Below are 18,508 nucleotides of genomic sequence, written 5' to 3'. Positions count from 1 at the left end.
ATCTTGGAAAACACTTAGAGTGGAGAGATCGGAATGAAACTTGGTGGATAGAATTAGCAAATGTCGTACATACGTGATTGACGTAACCGGACTGGATCCGCTCTCTTTGGGGGAGTTAGGGGGGCCAGTGCTTTGGCGAGTTCGGTGTTTCTGGACGCGCTAGGACGATAAAAATTGGTAGGCGTATCATGGACCTGCACAAATTGACTTGATATGTGTTTTTGTTTGTATGTTTTTATGATATATTTTGATTGTATGTTTCTCTGTATATTTAGCTTATTTCTAGTATTTCTTTCGTAGTTAGAAATATCGATCACCCGATGAATTTTCGCCAGGAATTTCTTCATCGTTTTATTCTTGATTAATTTTTTTCCCTTTTCTCACCATTAGTCTCCATATAAACTGTCTTTTTAGTTAGATATATATTATATTTAACTTATCTGATTTGTGTGGTATATATTAGATTCTTTTTCAGAAGTGGAAAGAAGATTTGGACAATGTTATTCAGGTAAATGGCAAGGAAGCTCAAGACCTGGCTATATCTGATGGCAGAATTTCAGAAGATGGTATACCGTATACTAGAGTTATTTTGGACGCCGGGTGGGATAAAAGGACGAAAGGGCACGACTACAATGCAAAAGCTGGCTATGCCATAATTTTTGACTATTATACCCAAAAAGTTTTATTTGTGAGTTCTAGGAATAAATTTTGCTACATTTGCTCTTGTGCCAGAACTAAAAAAGTGCCCCCTCCAGATCACTTTTGCTACCTCAACTGGAACGGGTCTTCTTCAGGAATGGAGCAGGATATGATGGTAGAGGGTTTTGTGCTTAGTACCTTAATTCATAGGCTACGGTATCTAGAATTTATTGGTGATGGAGATTCTAGTGTACATCAACCCCTTATAGAGCGTGTGACCTATGGAAAGCAAATTGTGAAGCATGAATGTTCTAACCATGTTACTAAGAATTTTACTGGGGATTTATATAGCCTCGCCAAAAATAAAAACCAACTTTCCAAATCTTGACAAAGAGCTGCATATCAAGTCTTACTAAAAATCTTCGTGGTGCAATAAAAAAGAACCGAGAAGATGGAGGTTCTGTAGACAATTGAAAAAATCTACTAAGAAATGTGCCGCCTCATGTATTTGGGGACTACAATAAATGTTCTTCTGGTTGCAACAAATCAGGCAATGTTGAAGGGAAACTGTCAAGAGTTCCTGCAATAGTTAGAAAAGCAGTCAATGGCAAGCTTCAAAAAGTCATTCGCAAAGCCCCTAGCCTATTGATCGAGGCCACCCCAAATATAGCAGAGACTTTTATGAGAATTGTTGTCAAATTCTTAGGTCACAAACAGGTTTGCCGTTCCAAGCGAAATTCCCATAGAGTGCGTATGGCAGCAGCAGCCCTTGCAAATTCTCTTGGGAATAAGTGGCACTCACACACGTATAAAAGTGTTTTTGGGAGAAGCCCAAGTAAAAGAATCAAGAATTTTTCTGCTAAGCGGGAAAAAATGGTGCAATGTGCAAGGCGTCTGATTCCATCTTCATATGAAACGCGTGGAGGCAGGTACAAGGCATGTCAATCCAGCAATGGTTGCAGTGTCCGAGGCGTATTGCCAAAAAATGATTCCGAATATGGGTCAAATTGCCAAACTTCAGATCTTCTGTCTACAGAATTTGAGGCTGCCAAACAATTATATTTGAGAAAAATGAAACCATCTATTGACCAGCTCAAGAAGTTGCCCGTTATTACGGCTGGTCAGGCTGATAATCCCAAATGGATTTATAAAAGAATGGAAACTTTTTCAAGCACACGGTTCCATTCTATCTGTGTTTGTAGGCCTGCCACATCTTCGGCAAGGCTTGCCAAAGAAATAGTAACAGGGAAACAAATGTATTGTGACTGGCAAATGAATCACGGAGTTGATTGTGAGCCTATTGCATTCGCGTGTTTTGAAAGTAAAAAGGGCCAAGTTGTTCAAAGATCGAATGATTTTGGCCTTTTTGCTGATAAAGAAAGATGGTGGCTTGTAACTTCTCCTGACGGGATATGTGACTCTGGACTTGTTGAAGTTAAAACAATAACAAATATTCAAGCAGACAAAACAATAAAAGAAGCTGCACAAGAAAATTTAGTGAGTGGTTTTTTCCTTAGGTGGGATCCAGTTGAGAGTCGTCTTCTACTCAAAAGGGAACATAAATATTATTACCAAATACAGGGTGAGCTTAATATCGTAGGCAAAGAAACTTGCTTTCTAATTGCCTTTTTGGACGTAAATGATTTTGAAATTGTCGCGGTCCAACGTGACACAGAATTCTGGAAAAAATGTTGCCAAAACTGGACTACTGGGTCCAAAACTGAAAACTGGGCATTGTATGGAGAAAACTTCAGTTATTTTCGTTATACAACCACGGACCGCTTATAACGATTAAAAAGCAACAGATACATGTTGCTCAGCTGCACAATTTTCCCTGCACATTTCCCCAGCTGCAAACCTTTTTCTTTGAATTCTTTTCGTCATCAACTCCAATCAATCTTTTGCATAGCCTTTCAATTCTGAAACCCACCGTGGTTCCAAAAATTCTCCATTACTTCTCTCTTTTTGTATTTTATTTATATCTGTGAGTTTGTGTCTGATTAGTATTTGTTACCCGGGGGGGGGATATTTAATGTTTATTAAATACAAAAACAAATTTTTCAACTAAAAGTAACGAACATCATTAAAACTTAAACAAGCAGAAATTATTACGTATATTGATGCCCCTACTAAATACCTCGCTCTTTACCCTAAAGTTTTTAGAACTTTCAAAAACTTCTGATTCTAAACTGCTCTTGTGCTTTAGAAGTCAATCAGAATTGGGACAAGGAGTCTTCCTTTAGCTTAAAGAGCAAATTATGAAGGAGGTAGCAACCTCCTTCATATACCTAATAGTTTCTATTATTTTTTAGTTTTAATGATGCTCCTTACTTTTAGTTGAAAAAAAAACTTTTTGTATTTAATTTGTGAACGTTTAGATTGTACTTATATCACAAGATATATATTTCTATGAAATTCTTTTAGAAGTAAATAAAAACCAAAAAACAATAATTATTATAGAAAAAAAACATATGCTCTTTTTTTAAACCCTGATGTTGTGTTAATTGTATCTCGAGTATTAGGTACAGGTTATTTCTGGGGATTCTTCTTATTTATTTATTTTAGTATACATATATAATTATAACCAGCAGAGTTTTATGTCTGCACGCTACTCTAACTCTAGTTAATTCTCCAGACTCTGTTTAACCCGGTTACATAAGAATGATGTTGATCACTTCCTAATTTATGTTTGTGTATTCATTTAAAAAAAAATTACGTGTGGTAATTTTACGTTTGTGCTATAAGGGTTTAAATTTTTCCCGCGGTAAAGTTGATTGATAAATGTTATAAATTAGTAGAATTTAGATGATGCTAGCAATAATTTGGTTAGTTTGATTATTGAGTCTATGTAGGTTGTCCATTTTACTTCTATTTTTACGCATCTGAAATGATAATTTTACGCATCATTTTGATCTCTATCAAAGTTGTAATCAAATGTCATTCCGATCTATCAAAGCACCAAGTTATACCTATTTCTGTTGACGCCGTGTGGAATACAATTTTGTAACTGAAATCGAATCCTATTGATTTAAATGGGATTAGTAAGATCCCGTGTTTTTTTCTAGGTGATTGTTTTTATTTATTTATTTTTATCTCTTTTTCTTTTTGTAATTCATTGCTCCATTTTTGTCTTGCTGTTTATAATGGGTTAAAAATAAATTATTATTAAGCACCCTCCAATTTTTTTGGTCAATTAAAAGGAGTACTAGGGTTTTTAATTTTTGTTCAAATGAACCCTCCTTGATCTTTTTGGACCATTGGTCCTATGCGATCAACCCTGGGAAGAAAAAACTAATAATAAAATAAACACGCATCCGTGATCTTTCTTGTGGCAAAAAAAATTCCATATTTTTGCAGATGGAAGCTTGAAATCTATGCAGGATCAGATTCTGGTTTTCTGATACGCTGAATCTGATGTTGCGAATTTCAATAAGACTTCTTGATTTTTCAGAAGGATTTCCCCTTTTTCAGGAATCAGTTGAATTTTCTCAGGCTAATAACTTTTGATGGGTATCAATAAATCGTAATTGCTTGAAATCAGCATAAGTCGACTTTTTAATGTATCTATTTATATCAAAATGTCATTTTAGTTTTGATTAGTATTTAGCCGAGCCCCTCCTTACTTACAGTTCGTTATCACGAACTCTAACCGTTTTCCAGCAGCGAACATTTCCCCCTAGTGTTTTAATGGTCATCAATTGAAATACGGTCAGTCAGCCGGGTACCCAGAACAATCCGTAGGCAATTTCTCTGGAAAACATCTAGTAAATTTCCATCTGCTTTTCTGAGCACCCATGCTTCAGAGCCATATTTGACCACTGTCATCACTTTAGCTTCCAATATTCTAATCTTGGTTTGCAACCTTATCTTACTATTCTTCCAAATTTTTTTTAACTGTGAAAAAACACCCTGAGCCTTAGCTATTCTACTTTTAACATCTTTACTGCTCCCACTGCTATTTAATAGACAAAAAATATTCCATGAGAGGGAGCAGGAATATTATACAATTTATATAAACTTCAGAAGAAAATTTGTATCTTTTTAACTTGTCTCCCAATAATCATCGGTTCCAATTCTAACAGTCTTTTGATGTTTGTCTTATCAAAAGCCGTCGGGAAACAAACATTTTCAACAATACCTATCCTCCTCTCTCTTTCTCGTATTGAATTATTATAATTGTTTACTTAATTCTTATTAGTGTTTTACGAGTATTCGTATTCTTCCCCTTTTTCATGACGTAAAGCCTTTATGGATTAGTGAATTATGTTGTATTGATGATATTTGTAGTTTTTTACTTGAAAATATATTTAATATTATTCTAAAATTTGAGAAACATAAGTAGAATCTGTTTTTGTTACTTTCCATTGGCCATTTAGTAGGCAAGAAAAATCTGCCTATGAGTACTGGAAGGGGGGGGGGAATATTGGAACAAATGTAAATTTCCGAGAGGAAATTGTAAGTTTAAGAGAAAAAAATTCTCTTGCCTTTATCCATCTAAAGACCACTGACAACAATGAAAAACAGTAACTTAAGTTTTTTGTACAGATTCTTTTTATCATTAAATAAAAAAAACTAGTTTTTTTAACTGAAAGTAAGGAGCGACATTAAAACTTAAAACGAACAGAAATTACTCCGTATATGAAATGGGTTGTCCCCTCCGCAGTCCCACGCTCTTTACGCTAAAGTTTGACTCTTTGCCACAATTCTACTTTTTAAAACAATGAAAAACTTTAGCGTAAAGAGCGTGGGACTGCGGAGGGGACAACCCATTTCATATACGGAGTAATTTCTGTTCGTTTTAAGTTTTAATGTCGCTCCTTACTTTCAGTTAAAAAAACTAGTTTTTTTTATTTAATTTCTGAACGTTTTTGAATTAATGCATGTTTGATTTTGGCTCTCCGCACATAAATTATTGAAATGAAATTAGTATATTAATTTTTTTTGGCTAAATGGCTTTCTCTTAGTTTTGATCAGACGATTTTGAGAAATAAGGGGTGGGGAAGGAGGCCTTGCTGCCCTCCAATTTTTCGGTTACTTAAAAAGGCTACTAGAACTTTTAATATTCAACGAACGTTTTTATTAGTAAAAAATATACGTAACTTAAGAATTAACTTACGTAACAAACTTTTATATTCTTATATTTTTATTATGTGTACGAGGGGGTTTGTACCCTCGTTAATACCTCGCTCTTTACACTAAATCGTAAGTTTTGTCCCAATTCTTTAAGAATGACCCCTGAATCAAAAAGGCCGTAGAATAAATAGTTGAAATCACTAAAAATATTTTAGCATCGAAGAGCGAGGTATCTATCTCCTCCTAAATACCTCGCTCTTTATTCTAAAGTATTTTTAGAACCCCTCATATGCGTAATAATCTCTGTTCGTTTTAAATTTCAATGCTATTCCTTACTTTCATTTGAAAAAACGTTTTCATGTTTATTTTTTCACTGTTTTTTTAATAGTAATGCTAGAAAATCCTGCGCCCTTTTCATTGAATTTTTCTTCCCCCGTGACATATTCCTCAAAGGAAAGATCCTCCCACAAAGCCCTCTCCCATCAACCCCACCCCCCCAAACCAAAAAAATCCCCATGAAAACGTCTGTACACTTCCCAATAACCATTACTATATGTAAACACTGGTCAAAGTTTGTAACTTGCAGCCCCTCCCTCAGGAATTGTGGGGGAGTAAGTCATTCCCAAAGACATAGTTATTATGGTTTTCGACTATGCTGAACAAAATGGCTATCTTAAAATTTTAATCTGTTGACTTTTGGAAAAAAATGAGCATGGGAGGGGGCCTATTTGCCCTCCAATTTTTCGGTCGCTTAAAAAGGGCACTAGAACTTTTCCTTTCCGTTAGAATGAGCCCTCTCGCGACATTCTAGGACCAGTTCTCTGATATACCGAATGCGATAGTGTGATTTTCGTTAAGATTCTATGACTTTTAATGGATGTTTCCCCCTTTTTTCCAAAATAGGGCAAATTTTCTCAGGCTCGTAACTTTTGATGACAAAGACTAAATTAATTGAAACTTAATATTTAGAATCAGCGTAAAAATTCGAATCTTTTGATGTATCTTTTAGTATCAAAATTCCGTTTTTTAGAGTTTCGTTTACTATTGAGCCGGGTCGCCCCTTACTACAGTTCCTTACCACGAACTGTTTGAAAAGAAAATAATTCGGTATTTCGGGGCTTCTGACATTATTACTCCTTTGCGGAAGTTAGGCTCAAAATTGAAAAAGGATTATAGTTTTTCTCTGGGCCCCTTCCACCTCTTAGTTCGTTTATTTTCCCGTTAGTTTTCACCTGTTTTCGCTTTATAGTTGTGTTATCTCTTAGCAGTAGTTATGGTTGTGGTATATATGTTTTATCGCTCGTATAGTTGTGTTATTTTCAAATTATACTCCATAATAGAGAGGCTCCGAACACCCAGCATTGTATATTAAGCTCTTAATTTGACGTTTTTTTCTAACGTGACCAGATTCGTCCTGCGCCCTTTTCATTGAATTTTTTCCCCCATGGCATATTTCTCCAAGGAAAGATCCTCCCACATAGCCCCCTCCCTCAACCCTACCCCCAAAACCAAAAAAAATCCCCCTGAAAACGTCTCTACACTTTCCAATAACCATTATTATATGTAAAGACTGGTTGAAGTTTGTAACTTGCAACCCCTCCCCCAGGGACTGTGGGGGAGTAAGTCATCCCCAAAAACATAGTTAATATGATTTTCGACTATGCTAAACAAAATGGCTATCTCAAAATTTTGATCCGTTGACTTTGGGAAAAAAATGAGCGTGGGAGGGGGCCTAGATGCCCTCCAATTTTTTTGGTCACTTAAAAAGGGCACTAGAACTTTTCATTTCCGTTAGAATGAGCCCTCTTGCGACATTCTAGGACCACTTGGTCGATACGATGACCCCTGGGGAAAAAACAAAAAAAAACAAAAAAAAAAAACAAACAAATAAACACGCACCCGTGATTTGTCTTCGGGCAAAAAATGCAAAATTCCACATTTTTGTAGATAGGAGCTTGAAACTTCTACAGTAGGGTTCTCTGATACGCTGAATCTGATGGTTTCATTTTCGTCAAGATCCTACGACTTTTAGGGGGTGTTTCCCCCTATTTTCCTAAATAAAGCAAATTTTCTCAGGCTCGTAACTTTTGATGGCTAAGACTAAACTTGATGAAACTTATATATTTAAAACCAGCATTAAAATGCGATTCTTTTGATGTAGCTATTGATATCAAAATTCAATTTTTTAGAGTTTTGGTTACTATTGAGCCGGATCGCTCCTTACTACAGTTCGTTACCACGAACTGTTTGATAAGTTCTGATCAGATAACGATCAGTTTCGGCTCGGTGGGAAACCAAAATTTAGCTATATTTTAATTAAAGCTACTTATGTGTTATATAATACACACTCGAGAAGTGAGGTTTCGTAAAATGCTAATGAAATAAAATGAAAATACAATATGCCTACTTTAGTAACAAAATTAAGAAAACTACAACGAATAATTATGGAAGGGCGTAGTATACTGCAATATATACTGCCCTGAGCGTATAATATTAAATACGTAACCTAAACTAACCAAACCCAACTAAATATTTAATGAAAATATATCTACAGTGTAGTTTCCTACCAAGTCGAAGCTGATTGTCTGGTATAAACACCGTAAAAACCAGGTATTGTCTCATGTTCACGATACAAGTTCTCGAGTGTGTATTATATAACACATAATTACCTAATTAAATATTTAGTTGGAATTGTGGTTAGGTTAGTTTAGGTCGTATTTAATATAGCCTAATGCAGCCTTGGCTGCCCCCCTTCCATCATCCTTTGTGGTAGTTTCCATAGTTTTGTCACTAAACAATTATATTTTCATCTTATTTTCGTAAATTTCATTATGATCAACCTAACTTCAATTCTTGAGTGTGGTGGCGATAAGACACAAGTACCCTTATTAAAATAAATATTCGGAAGATTCTCGATTTTCCCAATTAATTCGTGAGCTATGCTACAAAAACAAACAAACGTGAGAGTCGAAGCACTTTTTAACACTGATTCCAATAAAATGCACCTCCCTCACCCTTCAGTGTATCCAGATGTAGCTCTAGGCTACACAAAAACTGCCGATTTTGTTACTGTGTGAATTAATATGTTCTTATCGGTCAGTTTCCCGTTGACAGTTGGGTTACAGGTCTAAAATTCAATCAGGGTTATCTAATAAAGAAAACAACTCACAACTCTAATAAAAAAAAGCCACAACGAGTCAATCAAATAAAGCCGGAGGAAAAAGCACCACAGATTTACAGGTTGGAACTGGAGTATATTATGGCAAAATGTATGGGAAATAAGGCTATAATTTACACTGAATATTTGCACATTAGGAAGAGGAAGGGGCTGGTTGGGGAAAGAGCCGTTCCTAAGGGTTGGGTGTTCCTGAGAAAAATAATTACAGCCCCCCCCCTCCCGACTCAAATATAAGCAAAAAAGAACTTTTAACTCCTGAACTTTTAATTTCTGTTTAAATGAGCCTCCTCACGATATTTTAGGATCACTGGGTCGATACGAACACCCCTAAGGGAAAAAATAATAAATAAACACTCATCCTTGATCTTTCTTCTGGCCGAAAATAACACATTTTTTCAGATAAGAGCCTGAAACCCATACAGTAGGGTTCTATGTTACGCTAAATATAATAGCGTGACTTACATAGAGATTCTATTACTTCTAGGAGTTTTTACTTCTAGAGTTTCGGATTATTATTGAGCCGGTTCGCTCCTTACTTACACTCCGTTACCACTAACTGTTTGATCAGGGTTTTCTAATAAGATTTAAAAAAATCAAATACTTGAACTGCACTTTGTGACTAAATCCACGTGGAGTGAATCGAATTACAACGGATGAAAAAGCACCACATATGTACGGGTACACGGGTTGAAACAGGAGCGAACCATCAAAAAATTCAGGAGAAATACAGGCTATAATTTACACTATAGGTTCGCACATTAGAAAAAATGAGGGGGCTGGTTCTGCTCCTGAAAAGCAATTACAGTGCCCCCTCCTGACTCAAATATATGCAATAAAGCCGAATCAAAGAGAGACATTGGATCAAGATGTGCAGTTTATGGACCAAGACCCCAAGACCAACTGCCCTGGTCCCCCCGAGAAATGGTTCTGGTTGGGGTATAGTATAGTGGAAGCGTCATTAAATGTGTTAACTGAAATTTTTCTGCATTTAACGAAGTATGAATTATTTTCCAAACACATTTCCTTCTTAATAGCTCCATTTATAGGTTAATATCTTCATTTATAATTCTAAATTAGTTTTTGATAAAATATAATTTATTCCATATTATATAGAGGGGAGTTAATTGTCACATAAGAGAATTTAAAGACAAAAAAAGATAGCCTAATTTAAAGATGCTACTCCTTTAGTTTTTCCATCTGAAGAGCCGCAAATCTACAGCGTTACCAATATCAGTCCTTGGTACTTATATTCGGCTAAATATTTCCCATGCATTTATTGATTCTCAATTTTGTCAAACTCGGTTCAATTTACAGGTAAACCGGTTTTAACAAGGGTGACGCTAACAAAGGTAGGCTATATTAACAGTATCCAAGATAAGAAAAAAGGTATTATCTTTGAAGATCCATACTGAATTCGCAATTAACAGCAATTATTATATTTGGAAAGAGCATTTACACATATCTGGTCCGAGTAGTGGTCGATAGATTTGTGAATAACTAAATCAATTAGTTTTGCTTGACAAACCAACTTCAATTTCCACAATAAGTGATATAAACAATTTTTTAGGGAGGCAAATGAAATTTAAAAATAAATATTATTAAAAAATAAGTATAAACAAAGATAATGAGACAATTTTTATGAATCCGATGAATTATGAATTAATGTAACGAGAATTAACTGGCTTTCCTTTGAATCAAACAGTTCGTGGTACGAACAGTACGTAAGAAGCGAGTCGTCCCCCCCCCCAAAAAAAAAAAACAACAACAACAAAGATGTAAAAAAAAGGGAATTTTGATAACAATTGATCGATCAAAAGAATTGGCTTTTATACTGAATCCAAATAAACTAAAATTTGTAAAGTTTAATGTTCCCCATCATAGGCTACGATGCCAAGAAAATTTGCATTAATTTCCGAAAAGAGGATTCCCCAAAAGTTCAAATAATCTTAATGAAGATTAACCATTAGATTCAGGGAGTCAGACAATACTCTTATAAAAGTTTCAAGGGGCATATTTACAAAAATGGGGAATTTTATATTGCTTGACAAAGATTACTGATGAGGGATGTATTTTCCCCATGGATGATTGTATAAGCCAATGGTCCCAGAACGTCGGGATATCGCTTGCTGCAGCAAAATCAGAAGTTCTAGGACCCCTTTTAAGTGACCAAAGAGATTGGAGGGAAACAAGCCCCTGCCCAAACCCCTTTTTCCACAGTCATTTGGTAAAAAGTTTGGGAAAACCATTTGATTCAGCATAGTAGAGAGATCCAATAGCTATATCTCTTGGAATGGCAAGACGCCCCACAGCCATTGGAAATTTATTTTCTGTGAGTATTTCACAGAGCGAATTTTAGTGGAAAGCCAAGTTAGAGATTTTTTTCAGGAGAATTTTACACTGGGATGGGGGATTCCATAGCAGAATTTTAAAAAAGATCAGATATTAAGTATAAAAGTCTTTTCAGTCAAAAATATGGGGGAAAATTATATTTAACAGGAACAGAGATTATCCCATATATGAGAAATTATTAGAGAAATTATCCCTCTTCTCTGTTTCATCTTTGCTACACCAAAGTTTTTTAGTTCTTTTAGAAGTTTCTTATTACAATTCATCAGCTTTTGTGATTCAGGAGTCGTTCTCAAAGAATTAGGACAAAACTCAAACTTCAGCGTAAAAACCGAGGGATGAGGAAGAGATAGTCCCCTTTTATTTAGTTTCCTTTTGGAGGTGTTCCTTTGAAATTTTAATGTCACTCCTTACTTCTAGCTGAAATTTTTTTTTTTTAATTAAATTTTAAAACAATGTAAATTTATCGTCTTAGAACAAATCTGGACACTTGTTAATTATAGCGAACCCCCAAAAAGTTAATTATAGTGACCGCAGGCAAGAAGTGAAGTTAGAAAACAGTTCTACTTCATAAATTTCAGAATAATTCTAGCTAACACATCTTGCATGCAGACCCGCTATACTTTACTCCCAACTCCCATCCTGATTTGCAAATATATAGCCCAAATTATAAACTTCCGATCTATTCTCCCAATTCGGCTTTCTTGAATCAACCTGTGTGTCTGTAAATTGGATCACTGTGACTATACAAGAACCGGAAAACAAGCGACAGGTGACCGAATCATTAGACTTATATGATTATAAGTATCAAAATCTAATCATTAGATAGAAAGCATTGATCTCTAGCAAAAGAATGTTCGCCTAATCTAATTTCTGAATGATCTTTTCCCTGATTTGACTTTGTTATTGTTTCTTCCATTTCACTTCGCTGTTTTTTAGTTATTCCTTCTCTTTTTCGAGCGCAAAGGACGGCATAGCAAAGGTACTTGCCGGAATATGTGCATTGTCATTTTGAAGACTAGCAGCTCCTTAGTAGTTTTTCATCTCTTCTTGTTTCAACACAAGCTTTGAAAATTTATGCCCTAGCAGTGCATCTGTGCAATAGTTGTAGTAGCCCTGAGAATGGCAAATAAACCCTCCTGACCTACCCTTCGGACAACCAGATTGCAACTAGTACCTTTTTATTTAGTTTCAAATAGCCTAACACTCAAACGGTAGTAGTAGTAGTAGTTATAGCTTTAGTCGTGGCATTAGTATTAGTAGTACCCTTAAGAGTTTCATGTTCTGAGTTTTAATAACAGTTGCATGTCCTAATGGTGTTAATAACATAATCTGAGCCATTTCTTAGATATTACTGATACAGCCTTTTGATAAACGGAAAACACACAGTTTACTTTAGTTTAACTTAACAGCTCCCTCAATATTTTTTATCTGGCTCCCCCTCCATGAAAAATTCCCCCCTCCTCATGGGAAACTCTTCCGTGGAAGTTTCTCCCGCGTAAAACAGCCCCTCCAACCATAGAATTCCCCTGAAAATTTCCCTTTAATTTAATTTAAAAGATACTTAAATTTCTGATGGTTTTTTGACCACTCCAGAAATCCCTCCTTCCGTGGAAATATTTTCTGGGAAATCAAACCTGCTGAAAACTCCCCGGGGAATTCCTTCAGAAAATCATCCAATCCAAAATTGAGTTGGCAAAGAGAAAGTAATACAAATTAAAAGAATGTCGTATATGAATTTTGTCAAATCCTGGTAAACCTGGAGAATGTTATACGTTCGTTGGATTTTTATGGTAATTTGACACAAGTTTCATATGAAATTTCGAATTTCAAAAGAAATTCTTTTCTTTTTTTCAAAATAGTAATGTCAATAAAACCCTACATTTTATGCGTCAAATTTATGATATTAACTTGGACTTTCTTATGATTCATTCAACTTTAATCTAAAAAAAATTCAAAACAAATTGTGAAAATATGATTTGATAGATGGATAAAATAGATTCTAGGCTATTGATTATTAACAAAACTTACTTTTAAGTTGGGGAGAAAAATTTCAACCACTTCAGAAAAGACAGCAATCCATCAGTGGATTCAATATTTAAAAAAAAACTGTAACAGTAATTACGGGTTATTAAAATTATATCAGGGTATACACAGACATACAGATAATATAGAGACGCTACACAAACAAGTAAAGACTTGTTAAGGCCTTGTTTTTCAATGACTCCTCCCTTATTGATCTTAATTGATATTGAGAAATGAACACTCTTAGAATGTAAAAAAAAATTAGCGTGGGGGGAGATTCTAAAAAAAAACCATAGGAATAGAATGTTGGGAACAAAACCCCGAGTTGCGAAAAATAAAGACATAATTCAATCCTGAGAAGAAAAAAGAACACCAATAGATTTTTGTTATGGTACCTTTATTGTTGCCTCGCCTTTTGAATATGTTGGGAAAAAAAATATTCTGAACCTACAGAGAAAACATGTCAAATGAAAAAAAAAAACTCAGTTTTAAAAGGAAACGGAGACGAGTTTTTACTTTTACCTCCCCCCCCCCTTCAACCTTCCACTTGTTTTAAATAAAAAAAAAAAAAGCACTGGGTTCAAAAGCGGCAAAAAATACGCAGAGAATTCGCAAGATATGAGAAAAACAGACTTCGATCTCGTTCACTGTTTTATCGAATTTTATGATTAAACCCAAAAGGCACAGGCAACTCTTCAGGTAGCACTGTCAGGTAGCAACTCTTCAGTAGCTACTTTTCTAGGTAGTTTGCAACTTTTACGAGTCGTGTGATCCACATTCATTACCCCATATGTTCTTGAAGGCGCTGGGCGCTTAGGGGAAGGGGAGGAGTAGGTGATGCAGGAGGCCAGGAACGATTCGTTTATAGAGTTTGAAGACCGAAAAGACTTAAAGTCTGTTCGACATCTTTCAGTTTTGTTTCTATTGGAGTGGGACGCTCTTCGTGCTTTCTAGAAATGGTCTCAGCGAGCAATTGGTACAGTTTTTGGGTATCATTTCTTATCTCGAAAGTTTCAATTTCCTTGGCTACCCATCTCAAATATTATTACTTATTCATTTCCAAGAATTTATTTTTGAATTTTGTTGTTGAGCCACCTCTGACCTCTTTGTTAGTGGATCCAACCATTTCTTTAAATTAAGAGCAGCAGTACTAAATCGTATGGGACAGTTTTGAAACTTCACTGAGGTTGGCTAGGACAGCAACTTTTGTTGGGGAATAAGCAACCATAGGTGCAAGCTTTGAAATATCAATTTGGAGAGGGGGCTTTTAAAAGGTCCGTGACAAAGAGTGTTTAACATCTTCGGAGTCATACTTTGAAAGTAAAATTCAAATTAATAGAGTTTTATTGATTTTTTTTACGTTACATGAAATTAAACCGCATACCAGAGCTATTAGACAAGATCTGAATAAGATCCAAAAATATAAAATCTATAACCCCGAAATAAAAAGCATTTATGGACCCAAAATGTGAGGCGCTTGCGTATTCTTAGACTAACATATTCCTGCTCATGTCCCTCTTGACTGGGAGGACTTTCTTATCCGTCTACCAATATTTCCTCTTATGTAGCCTACTTTACTTGCTACACGGAATTGTTCCTATGTTTCAAAAATGTTGGTTTTAAATTACCCCAAGTGAAATACCTGAAAAGGGTTCTGGGTCTGTCTAATGAGTTATTTCCTAGAATAAACTAACCCTTCCAGATGTCTTTAAAATAAGTAAAAACTTCAAAATTCTGAGCATTTTGGTTTGATATTTATACATTTTCTAAAGCACCCCCCCCCCACTCCCCAGTCTACAGTCTTTTCTAAATCATATTAAAATTGGCATCCCTTTTCCCTGCAAATTTTTACATCAGCCTTATCAGGAGGACTTTCGTAAGCCCCTCTTAGCCCTTAACCCTGCTTCTTTTGTTACTTATTTTGGGTCCCTTCCTCTTCAGCTAAAAATTCTTCCGTCTCCCTTAGTAAATTTTATCGTTCCTTTGTACCAACTAATGTTTGTTTTTCAATATCATAACTTATTTTTACAATCAAAATCCCCATGCGTCCAGCTCAGGGTAGCTTTCTGTCCTTCCTCCTTAGATTCCTAACGTACTTTGTTCATTCAAATTTTTACTTTTTAGTACTACTTTAATACATTTCAGACGTTTTTTACCTTTCATCATTTGATGTTCAACTCTCAACCCTCACCCCTCCACTCCCCCCAATGGCTAAACTACCTTATTTCTCCTTTATTTAAAGCTAAGCTTTCCCGGACATATTTATATTTTTCATTAGCTCCGGTTTTAGCTTCAAGTACACCGGTTAGGTAAAGCAAGAACACTGACTATAGATTTTACCAATCTCTTGGTAAAATTTTTCTCCGGGTCATAACCAACACCAGATAGGCTCTCGTGGCAACTTTTGACAGTTGCTCTAAACTGGGAAAACGCAGATCTAGATCACTTGTCAGCTAATCAGCATTATCGTATGGAGAAGACATTTCCTTCTAGGTGATATGTCTGTGATTTGTCTCACGGAAATTTTAGACGGATTAATTTGGGGTGAGTGATTTGTTAAAATTTAAAATTCCTCAAATAAAAACAATATCTTTGATTTTAGTGCACACATTTTTCCTATGGCCCGTTAATGTCGGTAAATAAATACTTCAAACTTTTAAATTATAAAAAGGATTCTGTTTTCAAAGTTTTAGTGTCTTTCAGTTACAAATTTTAGTTTTATTTAAAATTATATTTAAATATTCAATTTCGTTCAAAAAGTTATTTTTAAATTTAAATTTTGTCTTAAATATAATTTAGTTGATGTGTTTCTTTCCGTTGTTTTACTTTTTACCTCTTCTTCTTCTCTCTCTTTCATAAACTAATTTAAACTTTGAAATCTAAACCTTCCTGAATTAAGTTAATATCCTTCATTTATTTGACAGAAGTCAATTGACAAACCAATTTATTTGTTGTCATTTTTACTTTCTCGTCTCTAATGGACTTACATCTGTAGGCGAATTTAAAACAGATAGATTTTAGAATTAAAATCAAGTTGGTGGCCTTGGAATAAAAGAGTTAAGAGCCATGGCTAATTGAAAAAAAAAACCATGACTGATAATCTGAGTAAGAGGCAAAGCTGGCAAAAGCCTTTTGCCGTACCTTACCCAGAACATAAGACGATACTCATCATCTATGGTTTCAACAGACTCAAACTCTTATTATCCATTGTTAGTTGATCCACTATTATTATCCACTATAGTTGATCCATTGTCAAACCCCGTGAAGGATATAGAAGCTAAAACCGTCTTGTTGTCTTACTGAAAAATTAAATATTCTTAATTATATTCAAAGTTCACTTTTTACCAGGCTTTGATATAACATTTTATAAGGTAATAATCATTAAAAAGTTCACACTAATTTTTTTCATGCTTATATAAAAGGAGTAATTCTCGAGACAAGCTATATCCTTTAACTGCAACTACGTGAAGTCTCTAAGAATAAGAAAGAGAAATTATAATTTATGAAAATATGTCAATTTTGTACAGGGCTGTGCCTTCAGGCACATAGATATTTCTCAAGGGTGTGTTACCAAAAAAATTGGCGGAGGAGGGGCTATTGAACAATTTGGGAAGTGTTTGACAATAGCTTTTGCAGAAAAAAATTATAAATTTTGTAATATAATAAGAAAAAAACAATAAAGAATCAACAGTCAATTTTATGCATTTAACATGACCCTTCAAATTTGAAGTTTGCATAATTTTTATTAAAACCTGAACAGCAAAAAGTGAGTATTAACAAAAAACTATATACATTTACCGCTTTAAGAAAACTATAAAACAAATACAGCAAGAAAACAAGTTGTATATGCAACAAACTATAGAGAATATAGTTTGCTGCATATAACACTCAGATAAAGAGCGATCAAGGATTACAAAAAATATAGTAGGTGTGGAATTTTTACTTTCATTTTTAAAGAAATTACATCTATTTATTTGAAAAGATTGATAAAGGTAAATGCTATTGAAATGTTTGTAATATAAATGAAATCACAGAGAAAAGGAAAATGTTGATAAAATAACATTGGTTCTAGCAACAACTGATTTTAATTATTATGTTTTGAGTTGAAGCAACAAGAAATATGTAATTTGCATTCAGACATCACACTCACTCGTTAGTTTTATCCAAACAATTCTAGCACAAAGTTGTGATGGCACATTGGGATTGGAAATACAACAGATCAGTCATTTATAAGAATTTGATATTGCCATCTATATTCTTTGAAAAAAAAGCATACACCTCAAACATAGGTAGCGTTGACTATGAAATAATTGCTGGTAAAATCATATAATTTATTCTTATATTTTATAGTCCAGAATTTAACACGAAATATTCAGTTTTGTTTCGAAAATTTGGTATATCTGATACGTTGTACCGACAATATTTTATACAGACTTGGCAAAAAAAATTAATAGTCTATTGTGGCAACGAAAAAAAAAATTACAAAATCATCAGTAAATACTAGTTCAGGATATTTCAATTTCAATTTATATGTTTTTAACATCGAATATAATACACACATTCCGAATATACAATAAAGAATGCATCAATTAAGAGTAAGAAAAAAATTAGATCTACGTTGCATGGCCAACGTGAGGTGTTGCGGCAACCTTTGTTCGGCTTCGCCGAGTAAAGTGCTGCGAGAGCAACACTTAGGTTTTGTTTCTTCGCTTCGATTAAACGCTGATTATGATTATCTGATTATCTATCATTATGAAAAAGAGAGAGAAGTACTAAGAAATTACTGTAAGAAGGCATTTAATGCATTCAATGCGTTCTGTTCTGGGACACCACACGTCTCCTCCGTGGGCTAGACAACTAAGCACAAACCTCTTAGGTAGATTTGTTGACTACTGGTTTGGTTCATTCCCTATAATTTTTTTTTTTTTTTACTTTTTTAAAAGGAATTTTTGAATTGCCCTATTTATCATTTTAGATATATTTTATCGGCATTTGGTTGTATGATATTGGTTATAATGTGTAAAAATTGTATTACTTATTATTATTGTGTTGTATATGTATTTTAATTGCTGTTTGACATTGCATAGTTGCAGTATTTTTATTCGTGTTTTTCAAAGCAGACAGTTGCTGCAGGCGAATAACCCCCCACCATTAGCAAGTCAATTGATACTGGTTTGGTTCAGTGAATACTGACTGAAGTGACACCCAAGCAAGCTAGTGACTATAGAAGGCACAGATCAATTGAGT

General features: G+C 34.6%; 1 long non-coding RNA gene across 13 annotated transcripts in view; it reads right to left on the bottom strand.

Moving 5' to 3' along the window:
• Positions 1-18,508, bottom strand: part of LOC136042354 (uncharacterized) — a 169,490-nt gene that overhangs the window by 46,108 nt on the left and 104,874 nt on the right. For 10 of the 13 annotated variants that reach the window (XR_010621262.1, XR_010621264.1, XR_010621274.1 and 7 more), the window contains one exon: positions 16,408-16,560. The exons of 2 other annotated variants lie outside the window; for them this stretch is intronic. This is a non-coding gene — a long non-coding RNA (uncharacterized LOC136042354). Of the gene's footprint in view, positions 1-16,402; positions 16,561-18,508 lie in introns of all 13 variants that reach the window. One more of the 13 variants, XR_010621263.1, reaches the window with a different exon arrangement.

This window comes from Artemia franciscana, unplaced genomic scaffold (assembly GCF_032884065.1).
Source record: "Artemia franciscana unplaced genomic scaffold, ASM3288406v1 Scaffold_1170, whole genome shotgun sequence".
Lineage (NCBI taxonomy): Eukaryota > Metazoa > Arthropoda > Branchiopoda > Anostraca > Artemiidae > Artemia > Artemia franciscana.
This window is presented reverse-complemented; position numbering and strand designations above follow the sequence as displayed.